This window comes from Neophocaena asiaeorientalis, unplaced genomic scaffold (genome assembly GCF_003031525.2).
Source record: "Neophocaena asiaeorientalis asiaeorientalis breed wild unplaced genomic scaffold, Neophocaena_asiaeorientalis_V1.1 scaffold249, whole genome shotgun sequence".
NCBI classification, from domain to species: domain Eukaryota; kingdom Metazoa; phylum Chordata; class Mammalia; order Artiodactyla; family Phocoenidae; genus Neophocaena; species Neophocaena asiaeorientalis.
In genome coordinates, this window is record NW_020172625.1 from 3910064 (window position 1) to 3921845 (window position 11782).

General features: G+C 43.4%; 1 pseudogene; it reads right to left on the reverse strand.

Annotated features, from left to right (window-relative positions):
• Positions 1-2955: 2955 nt before the first annotated feature.
• On the reverse strand, positions 2956-3739 carry LOC112395641 (40S ribosomal protein S4-like; annotated as a pseudogene).
• Positions 3740-11782: the final 8043 nt, after the last annotated feature.

Here is an 11782-nt window from a genome sequence, read left to right on the forward strand (position 1 = left end):
ATGGTCCAAGTTCCCATGAACTTTGGAGGAAAAAAAAAAAAAAGTAAATAAGGAATCAGACCCCTGGAACTCTGGCTGGCAGGAAGCCAGGGTCCCCATACCGGGTAGACTGCCTGCCAAGCCTCTCCCATTGCCAGATCCCACCAGCTGATGCAATACAAGGAGCTGCTCAGGGGTGGGGCATCACTGCAGCCCACATGCCCTCAGAGGTGGGTCATGAGCCAGCACCGGGCATTTGTGTGGTGGGAGTGTCAGCTGCCAGTAGAAGGATACAGGGCACATCAATATCCCAGGAATGCTGTGGGGAGAGGGTCACCGTCACCGCTAGAGTCTGGGGAATGCATCTGCCACTTGAGCAGTGACAGCTGCAGACGAAGGGCTCCTTTCTGCAGTGGGAGTTGGTCCATATGTGGATTTCCGTAGAAGAAAAATTCTGGATGACCCTAAATGTCAACTTACACTCCGTGGTATGTAGCATAGGGATAAGGAAACACATTCAAAACTCTAAATGAACAACCACATTAGAGTTGATAGAGGAGGTGGGTTTTCCAAAAAAGAAAGAAAAACACTGCAGCATGTCTGCAGAGGAGTCATTTGATTGGAAATTGAGAAATATATCCTTCCCGATTTCCTTTATAGGAACAAGGTCATGTGTATCAATAAAAAGCGTCTTTAAAATGAATGTTTCGGGCTTCCCTGGTGGCGCAGTGGTTGAGAGTCCGCCTGCCGATGCAGGGGACACGGGTTTGTGCCCCGGTCCGGGAAGATCCCACGTGCCGCAGAGCGGCTGGACCCGTGAGCCACGGCCGCTGAGCCTGCGCGTCCGGAGCCTGTGCTCCGCAACGGGAGAGGCCACAGCAGTGAGAGGCCCGCGTACAGCAAAAAGAAAAGAAAAAAAAAAAAAAAAAAAATTTTCTACCCTTTTAAAGGGCCATGGTGGTAAGGACTAGTAATGATGGAGATGCTGGTGGAGTTTCATTTGGAAAGCTGAGCTCGTTCTGATCACAGACCACAGGATCAGCTCCCTCCCCATCATAACCGAGGGCTGGTGCACTCGAGACTGTGCCTCTTGCCGGAGCATTCCCAAGCAAGAAACTCAGGAATCCAAAGTACTTCTGTGAATGTGGTTCCACCGTCTTAGGGGCTGATGAGAAAAGGGCCCTTGATTGCTTTAGTCTTAGAGTCAGCTCCATTTCTCACTGCCTGAGCTTTCAGACCGAGAGCTGTGGTTTGTCCCAGCCCCCCGGGCCTGCGGAGAAGAACCAGGCTTTTTCAGTATAAATCTCAGAGGGGGCTGATCTTCCTCAAAGATAAACAATTGGTCACTGCTGTTCAGACAGCACCTTGGGTCTGGGAAGATGCGAGCAGGTGAGCAAAGATGCCCTTTAATCAGAAATTTGAGGAATATTTTATGTTAACTACGTAAAAAGGTGACAGCTTTGGTATAACTTGTTTATTTCTACGTAGCATTTATTTGGGCAGATATTAACAATGTTTTAGGTTTGGTGTATCAGTCTGGGGAGCTCTTGTGAGCCATAGTGGTTTGGTGATGGACGTCTCACTCTACCTTTACATCTACTCCTCCCTGGGGTACTAGGTAAGCAGACAAGGGTGAGAGATGAATACCTGGGTCTGAATGAAGGCTGCAAAAGAGGAAAGAACATCTGGGACCCAGAGGGGTAAGGTGCACGGTGTTGCCTTGGTCACTGATTCTTTTTGAACCCTGAGGTTTATTGGAGAGTCATGGAGTTTGGAGTCTTCTTTGAAAAGAAACTGGGGAGGGACAGGGCTGATATATTCAGGAGGCAGCATTCACATGGACTTTGATATGACCGGCACCCTCTGGGTTTGTGCAGTATGCAACCTGCACAATCATACATGGCTGCCTGCCATGGGTCCCAGAGTAGCCTACTCAAAATCTCTGGCAGCGTTCCAAATCCATTCCGATCTGAGCTCTGTGACTTTGGGCTTTGGTTTCCAGGGAAAGGTAATCTTTCTTCTTAAGAGCTCTTGGGAGGCTAATTGGGCACCAGATTGCCCTGCAAAATCAGAGCCACAAAGGTTGGGTTAGAAAAACTAAGCTGATAATACAGCCTTGGGTTTTTATCTGAAAAATGAGATAATACCTACTTTGCAGGTTTGTCATAAAGCCAAAATAATGTACCTACAGCCCTCAGCACAGAACCTGGAACAATGCTGCTTCTCTCCATTTGCCCCCAAGCTGGTCCTTTCCTGCAGTTCCTTATCTCAGTGAACGGCATTATTATTCATCCAGTTTCTCCAACTGGGAACTTTCTTTTCCTCCATCCCTTCCCCACCCACCATATCCCAGACATCACTAAGTCATCCAGATGACTGCAATGGCCAGCTAACAAGTTGGTCTCCTGCCAACCACTCTCCCACTGCTACCAGGGAGATCATTGTGAAAGCATCTTTCACATCTGTCCCATCATTCCCTTAAATCCTTATTATCACTTTCCATTGCTCTTTGGAGAACCAACAACACTCTTAACCTGACTCTGGGATCTGACCCATCTGCTGTCCAGCTTCTGCTAGATTCTCCTCCTACCTCCCTAAGTTTGAATAACTCCTACCTCTTCTGATCAGGTTAAGGAGAAGGGAAGCCTTTTGCTGAATGACCCCTCCCACCCAGCCTCCCCAATTCATGAGTCCAAGTCAGGTTTTGGGGTGATGTTTTTAGGTCATTTACCTCAACTTGTTATTATATCTCTATTGGGCATGTTTGTTTGATTAACGAGAGTAGGGACCAGGGTCTCTGTATGGGTTTGCTCACCGCTGTATCTCCAGAACCTGGTGCAGTGCCTGAAGCTCAGTAAGCAGTTTTTGTTTGTTTGCTTGTTTGTTTGTTTGTGAGGTATTTTTTGCCATTAATCGTGACACATTATCTTTAATTAAGTACAAAGACCCTTCCAATCATGTCACCTAGCAGTCATTTCACTGACTGCCCTGTTTGACTGCCAGTCTCTTGTCTCTCTCTTTAGAAATGGTAAGGCAGATGTCTTTTTCTCAGAGAAAAGAAATCCGTGGTCTGTTGCCTTTGCAATAACAAAAATGTTGGAGAGTGGGGAGGCCAAGATGTTGCCGTTGGCATCTTCCACATGAACCACATCAAGAGAATCTGGTTGTCTCTTTCTGCTGGCGATCACACCAATTCTTCCCAAGGTAGCGCCTCTGATCACCATATACAGGTTACCAGTGTCAAACTTGTTGAAATCAGTCATCTTGCCAGATTCCAGATCAGTCTAAATGGTGTCGTTCACTTTGAAGGGGATAGGATGATGGATGGTGCGGGCATCATGGATCACTAGATGAGGGATTCCTTTTGCGCCCACAAAGATCTTTCTTACTTTGTACAAGTTGTACTTGGCTCCTCCAGTATCATATGATGAACAACAAAGTAACCCTTGTATCACAGATCAGATAGAAATTCTCTCCGATCTTGCCAATGCTGCTGACCTCGTTGAAGCCAGTAGATGAGGTCTATCAGTTGGGACCTTGCCATCAACCTTAAGGAACTGCTGCATGCAGATCTTCTTTACTTCTTTTCCTGTCAGGGAATACTTAAGTCTGTTCCTTAGAAAAAGATGAGGGGGAGACACTCTTTCAGCTTGTGGGGATCACCTGATGGATGAGGAACAAACATACTGGTCAGTTTACTCAGCATTCAGTGCTTTGGAGCTGCTACATGTTTCAGGGGCTTCTTGGGACCATGAGCCATGACTGTGCTAAGCACAAAAAGAACACAGTGTTTTTAGAATGAATGAAGCCATAAGGCAAGAGGCTTGCACAATGCATGAGACATTGTAGTGGCTTAGTAAAATGAATAAGTGGATGAACAGGTGCAGACTCCCAGAGATCTGAATCTGAAGAGGGGATGGCGACAGTATAAGGGAATTCTGGTTGGTTTACTAGAAGGAGGTGAGAAACAGTAAGGTCAAGGAGTGCCATACAGCCCTTTTGTATATGGTACACACTTCATACAAAATGTTACTGTAAAATAATGAGGCTGATCTTTATGCACGATTGCTTGGAATCTGTAAATACTGGTGGAATTAAAGCATGAATGGATTGGAGAGAGTCAGGAGAGGGAATGGGGCACTCTGCAAAACCACATTGGGCAGATCAGCAGACAGAGTGGAACTATTAGAGCCTTAGATCCTCTGCTGTGTGGTCCAAAGGGTAAAAATTAGACTCCCCCAATCCCAGCCACTACACCAAGCTTGCCCAGCTTGTTCTGCTGCTCTGGGCCAGTATTAATGTCATGAGATTGGCAAAGAAGATTTTCAGTCCTTGAGAGGAAAGTTGAAGGCCTTCCAGACTGGCCTCATCTGTCAAATGAGAACAATAATATACGAGGGCTGTTGCAGGTGTGTATGTACTAAGATAAGAATGTGTCCTCCACCCACAGTAATAAAACCATGTAGGACCACTGTGGACAAGACAGCCAGGAAGCCCTATTTACATTTTATAGAAACAGGGATGATTTTTAGCTCCCTTTAGTTCGAATTTGTTGATTATCTGTCTTAGCTCTAAGAAATAGATTTTTCCACTTAGTACCCAAAATAGACTTGTGAGGTAGCTATTATTTCCCTTTGCAGTTGAGGAAACTGAGGTTCAGTGGGGCAAGAAGTTTGACCAAGGTTTCACCGCCAGTAAAGAACAGAGCCAGACTTTGCTCCCAGATCACCTGACTCCCATTCCAGGACCCTCTGCCACATTCGTGTCTTCCCACCAGATATCCTGAAACATTTAATTCTCTTTAAATAAAACGTGGGCAACTCGGCAGGTTTATGGGAGGGCTGGGTAGTGAGCTCACTTTGACCCAAGAGAGGTTCATTTCTTAGTTTTTGACTGTTTTATGTTAAAAAAAAAAACCCTTGGATAACTGAGTAATCAATCACTATTACTGAGAACCTGCTGTGAGAAAAATATGGTGCTGGGCTGTCTATGATTTGGTTGAATAAATTGGGAGACTGTTTCACTGTCTACCTAGGTGAAAGAAAAATAAAACACTGATAAACTATTTGGAAGATAGGCTCTGTGACTAGTTTTAGAGTGACTGAAATATTGTGGGTATTCAGTGAATTTTTAATAATGAGAATGGCTTTTTTAAAACAGTTAGAAGTTGTTCCTTATTTGCCATCAAGGTTGTGAGTACAGCTTTTTGTTTTCCAGCTTCCTTCATTGTTTTTTCTTTGTTTGTTTTTAACAAATGACAGAGTTTTAAATGACCTACAGTAAGCTTTCTTCTGCTCTTGTTTAGATGTCTTATATTAAAAACTGATGCGTGAAAACATGTGCAAAGATTATTTCGATTCAGAAACTTATTTAGATTTAGTAGTATTATGTATAAATAAGTAGTAATTAATACAGTGAAATTCTCAAAATGCATTTTTTAGTGGAAACCTTTTCTCTGTAATTTTATCATTACCATTTTCTTTACGATAGTGTACAATTAAATGTGAGCTCCATTTCAAATCCCAAATGCTGAATATAGTCTATAAAGTATTCTTCTTAACTCACTATTAACAACAATTTCCGTGTGGTTACCAAACGCATTCATTATCTTTTTTTTATTGAAGTATAGTTGATTTACCATGTTGCATTCGTTTTAGGCGTACAGCGCAGTGATTCAGTTATATATAGTCTTCTTCAGATTCTCTTCTCTTATAGGTTATTACAAAATACTAAGTATAGTTTCCTGTGCTATACAGTAGGTCCTTATTGGTTATCTATTTTATATATAGTAGCGTGGATATATTAATCCCAAACTCCTAATTTATCTCTCCCCTCCTTTACCCTTTGGTAACCATAAGTTTGTTTCCTATGTCCGTGGATCTATTTCTATTTTGTAAGTAAGTTTATTTGTATCTTTTTCCTTCATTGTTGTCACTCTCTTGCTGGAGACAGAAGAATTGTTTGATTGAGTGAGTGTAGATTGGGTGAGCTCAGCCTGGGTGACACAGCTGGCCAGAAGAGCTGGGATTAGGACTCAAGTTCTCTGCTGTACAGAGTTTTGCTTTTGCCCTCGTGTCTGCCAGCTTAGCAGTGCCTCAGAAAACTGCTGGTTATACTTGGAGACACATATAGGGGTGAAGGAACAGAGGGAGAAAGGAAAGAAGGAAGGTGGAGGTGGAATTGGAAGGGAAATAGGAGATAAGTGAAGAATAACAGGATTCAGGGGGGGAGGCATGTTTGAAAAGTGGTGAGACATAGAAGGAAATCCTTCCAAAAGCTCAGAATGGAATGATTTGCAAGAGCAAGAGCTCATGTGTCTGGACTTCACTTTATTTGGCCACATCAGCTGACCCAAGGTCTCCAGAAAACTGAAAGTTACACAAAGGCAGCTTTCCTTCAGACACCTGCAATTGAGTATTAAAAACATATCTTTGGGCTTCCCTGGTGGCGCAGTGGTTGAGAGTCCACCTGCCGATGCAGGGGACATGGGTTCGTGCCCCGGTCCGGGAAGATCCCACATGCCGCAGAGTGGCTGGGCCTGTGAACCATGGTCGCTGAGCCTGCGTGTCCAGAGCCTGTGCTCCGCAACGGGAGAGGCCACAACAGTGAGAGGCCCGCGTACCACACAAAAAACCAACCAATTGGTTGGTTTTATAATTGGTTCTTTTCTCACAGGGAGATCCCCCAGACTCTCTTTCTGAGCCCATTGGTATGATGATACCTGTAAGTCATTTGAAGAATGCTGGGAAAGTAGCAAAGACCCACAAATGTTAGTGCTCATCGTCATCCTTATTACTTAATTTGCGCTTTGACAGAATACCCACGAGCTCGGTTTCTCAGAGCAGGGTGGTGGGAGAAATGGTTGCCAGAGGCTGTAATTGCTTATAACTTACAATAGGGGAACTGCACAAACAAAACCAAAATCAAACAAACCTTTAAGAAATGGACCCAGTTAAGAATCCGCCTGCCAATGCAAGGGACATGGGTTCAAGCCCTGGCCCCGGGAAGATCCCACATGCCGCGGAGCAACTAAGCCCGTGTGCCACAACTACTGAGCCTGTGCTCTAGAGCCCGCGAGGCACAACTACTGAGCCCACGTGCCACAACTACTGAAGCCCACACCTAGAGCCTGTGCTCCACAACAAGAGAAGCCACGACAATGAGAAGCCTGCACATCGCAACAAACAGTAGCCCCCCCCTCGCCGCAACTAGAGAAAGCCCACGCACAGCAACAAAGACCCAACACAGCCAAAAATAAATAAATTTATAAAAAAAAAAAAAGAAATGGACCCAGATTCTCAGCAAGTGTCATGTAGGGCAAATGGTCCTAAATACCTGCACAGCCTTTGGAGGCCATAACATCAGTGACAGAAAGTTCACAGTAATGACCCTGAATAATCAAGGAAGAAAAACTATTTAAGCTCGGTGTCTGTTTAAGAGAAGGTGGGGTGTGTGAGCAATTTCAGAAAATAAAAAATCCAACTCAGATAATTAACAGAGAAAAAATTGAACAGACATTGTCACACAGAGTGTAAGCTTCAGTTGTCTGGAAAAGTCCCTTGCATAGGTGACCTCATTTCTTAAGCGAAGCCAGATATGTGAAATGTCATGGTTTATAGCAAGTGATCATGAGTCAGGACGGAGAGTGATGGTGCTAAAAATGTGAGCCTGATGTGGGAAGGCATAAATAGGCCCATGGCACATACAAGATGGGAGAAACCCCGCTCTCCACTCCCACGCTGAGTTGAGAACTTAATCTGGTTCTGGACTTGGTAGAGAAGTTGCAGCAATGACCATGGCCTGGAAAATAACATCCCTAAGAACAGCCGGAGAGGGAGGGGCAGCCTGCTGCTGGACTTTCAATTATCTGAAAGGTTTTAATGGAAGATTTCCCACTCGTAGGAACCATTTCTTTCTCTCAGTTGAAAAAAATAGGACTTTAATGGCTTTGTTTTACTGTATAGTACAGGGAACTATAAGGGAAAAGAATCTGAAAAAAAATATATATATGTATAACTGAATCACTGCTGTACACCTGAAGCTACACAACATTGTAAATCAACTATACTTCAATAAAAATAAAAAAAAAATAGGGCTTCCCTGGTGGCGCAGTGGTTGAGAGTCCGCCTGCCGATGCAGGGGACACGGGTTCGTGCCCCGGTCCGGGAGGATCCCACGTGCCGCGGAGCGGCTGGGCCCGTGAGCCATGGCCGCTGAGCCTGCGCGTCCGGAGCCTGTGCTCCGCAACGGGAGAGGCCACAGCAGTGAGAGGCCCGCCTACCGCAAAAAAAAAAATAAAATAAAATAAAATAAAAAAGGATAAGTGACTTATTTTTAAAGAGGCCCAACAATTCAATTATGTCCTTTATTTTGTGCTGTGAAAAATGATCTATTAATTAACTGAAGGGTGCAAGAAAGAGTTGTGCATGCTTCCCTCTTGCTCTCCAGAATGGAAGAGAAGTAAGGGCTGGGGCAGAAGCTCATCCTGACATAGGAGCGTTTTGCTAATCTTTGCGCTCTTCATACACGTTTTCTCTAGCAAATGGCCTGTGTTGCTGGCCAGACTAGCACCTGGCCCTGGGCGGACAGAAGTGTCCTGACAGGTGGATAGATTAGCTGCTCCCCTGCCACTGGTATGTCTGCGAGGACACGTGCCTGGCTGCTTCCCTGGGAAGGCAGTGTCCCTGAGTCCCTTTGCAGGGAGGCAGAGGGCAAGTCACTCCCTGGCCTCCATCCTCTGCTTTGTTAACACTTTCATCTTCCCCCTGCCCTTAACAGCCTGACTTGGTTTCTATGCAGCATCTCCTGGCTGAAACACCACGTAGAATTCTCTCACCCTTTGGCAGCTACCATATAAACAGACTCCCAAAGCCACTGACTTTTGGAGGCCTGGATTCTTTCAAAGAAAGGTGAGCAGCGTTTTGACCAGTCCGTGTGGATTAATACAAACCTCAGTTTCAATTCAGGGTTTGTTTTATATTTTGTGTGTTTATCAAGATCATTGAGAGAACTGTTTTTTTTTTTTCTTTTTAGATTGTAGGCAAATTGAAAACATGGTCTTAGGACATGTATATAGGTCATAGTGCAAGATAAACAAGAGGGAGAATTTTATTCTGTAGCTGAATATTTCTTCTATTCTTTATTTGTGAATTTGCTGTGTAAGACCCTAACATCAAGCCATGCACAAAGCAAAGCCACCTCATTGGTGTGGAACTGGTCATGAGCTTGCCAGTTGGCTGATTCCCCCTGGACCGTGGCCTGAAGCACCATCACTCTTGACTCCAGTCTCCAAAAAAATCCAGACATAAACTCACTGTGGTGGATGCAGATCAAAATACCATTCCAGAACTGGCTTTTAAAACATTTTGAAAAATTCATTAGCTCTCCAAAGTATTATGTCACTCTGAGCCCTATGAGGGGGAAAAAATGTATTTCTCACACCTATAGAATTATTTCATGCTAAAATAGCCTTCTGACCAAGGATGACATTGCTGTAAAAATCAATTCACACACACAGGGTTTCATAGGCTGGCATTTTCATAGACTGTTCTGATGAATCTCATAAACACTGAGTCATGCTTCTTACTACTGGCCTCTTTCTCAGACTTTTGCTCTCAGCAAGATTTATATACAGCCAGCCTGATTGCTGTGTTACACTGGACACACCCTGGCCCGTCACTTCTGGGAGTGCTGTGGAAACAGGCATTGGGATTCCACATGTTTAAACACAGCATTCTATAGCCATAGCCTTTCGTTAGTGATTTCTTGCTTTGAAACTGTTAGTTATTTTAATCACAGATCTTTACATTTGAAACTATTATAGAAGGATAGATCTTTAACATTGAAACAGGTGACTTTAGACTATTTTAACCTCCTAGTATTATGTTTTAGGCTTCATTTATTTATAAAATAAGAAACATTAAAGCAAATTTGGGAAATAGAGGAAAACTGAAAATAAACCGTAAACAATAGAAAAAAACCTAAAAATTAACTACTTTCATTGAAGCATGACTATTGGCAATATTATGGCAAAGTAGTTTTCTTAGTTTTTCCTGTGTGTAGGATTAGAGTAGGATATTCATACATTTTGGTACCCTGATTTTTATTTTACTTAACATAATTTATTAAATATTTCCCTATGCTATTGCATAGCATTCTGAATCGACATCTTAGATAATAACATGCATTTTTATAAAGAAGATGGACTGTGGTTAAACATTTTGATTGCCCCTCTTTTTTTGCTGTTGTTAATTACACTATAACAAATATCTTTGTACCTAAAACATTTTGTCCTGTTTAGGATTAGGTCATTAAAATAGCTTCTCAAATATGTAATTACTGGAGCAAAAGATACAAAGAGTCTCGAGTTTCTTGGTAAATCTTTCCAAATTGATTTGTGGATGAAACCCACCAAATTTCAAGATTCAGAGAGGCTCAGAAAGGTTAACCTGTCTCATAGAACGTTGTGACACCTAGGTCTGTGCTCCTGACAAATCTGAGAGACTGTACAGTACTATGCTAATTTAAAAAATGTGAATTTGATCAAATAATCTGAAGCTGCCTTGCTACTAAATTAAGACAATCATAATACAATCTATGCCACACCAGTTACAAATGTTATTTGGGACTAAGAAGTAGAACCTGCCACTTTCTCTTTTTCTTTTCACTTCCTCTCGCAATTATTTAAAAAAAAATTGAGCCTTATGGATCAGTCAAGCTAGTTGCTGTTATACTTGGCGTGGTAATTCAAGCCAGGTAGTATTGCACTTCATAATTGCCTCCACCTATGTGGTCTCATTTGATCAACCTCGGGGTAGGACACATGTTATTATATCTACATCACAGAGGAGAAGAAAAAGGCCAGAGAGGTGAAATCCAGCCTTGCCTAAGGACACACAGCTGGTAAGTGGCAGAGCTGGGCAGAGAGTCTGTGTCTTCGGAGTCCCATGCCTTTGCTTCCAATCTTATCTGTAGGAACAAAAATTGGTCTACCCTTTCGAAAGGTAGTGTGATGGTTTCAGTTGGAGTTTGGTTGCTTGGCTTTATCTCCATACGAGAAAATGACTGAGTAAAAATATACAGCACTTGTCCAAGAGGAGAATATCCAGCGATGAAACACATTCCTGCTGAAGCTGTGTTGCGTGAAACACGCAGGAAAGCAAGCCCACTGAGTTTGCAGTTTTGTGTGATGGCCTCTGACAAACAGTTTGCAAATGTGAGATTAACGGATGCATCATTGGTGGAAACATGTTGCGCTCCACAGGCTCTGGAGACCAAATGTCACCTGTGATGGGAAGGAGGCTCCTGAGAAGCAGGTCTCTGGAGGGCCTGTGGACATCATCCTTCATACCTGTGATGGGACTACGGGTGCCTGGATGTCGCTTATGTCAGCTTCGGCTGAGAGGTCTGTGTAATGGGGGGAAGGGAATTTAATTGCCCGTAACAGGAGCTCCTTCCCTCCTACGAAGGAGGTGTAATTCTGTCAAATTCTCTCTCTCTCTGTCTCCACCCACCTTACCACTCATTTTCCATATGGAGCATATTCATTAACTGGCCCAAAACCTAAATGCACCCCCATATTGATGCAATAGAGAGTAATTTTAGTTTAGTGTAATTTAATGTAGTTTAAGCTGAATTCTTCTCTTTCCAAAGTCTCGCACTAAGAAACATATATCTCCAGACCAACATTTCTTATGCCATGGCGTGACAGAGGCCACGTGGTTGCTAAATTTAATACATACAAAGATGAAGATGCATCAGACACATTAGCCCCTGGATAGAGGTCCTGGTTTGCCTGTAACTT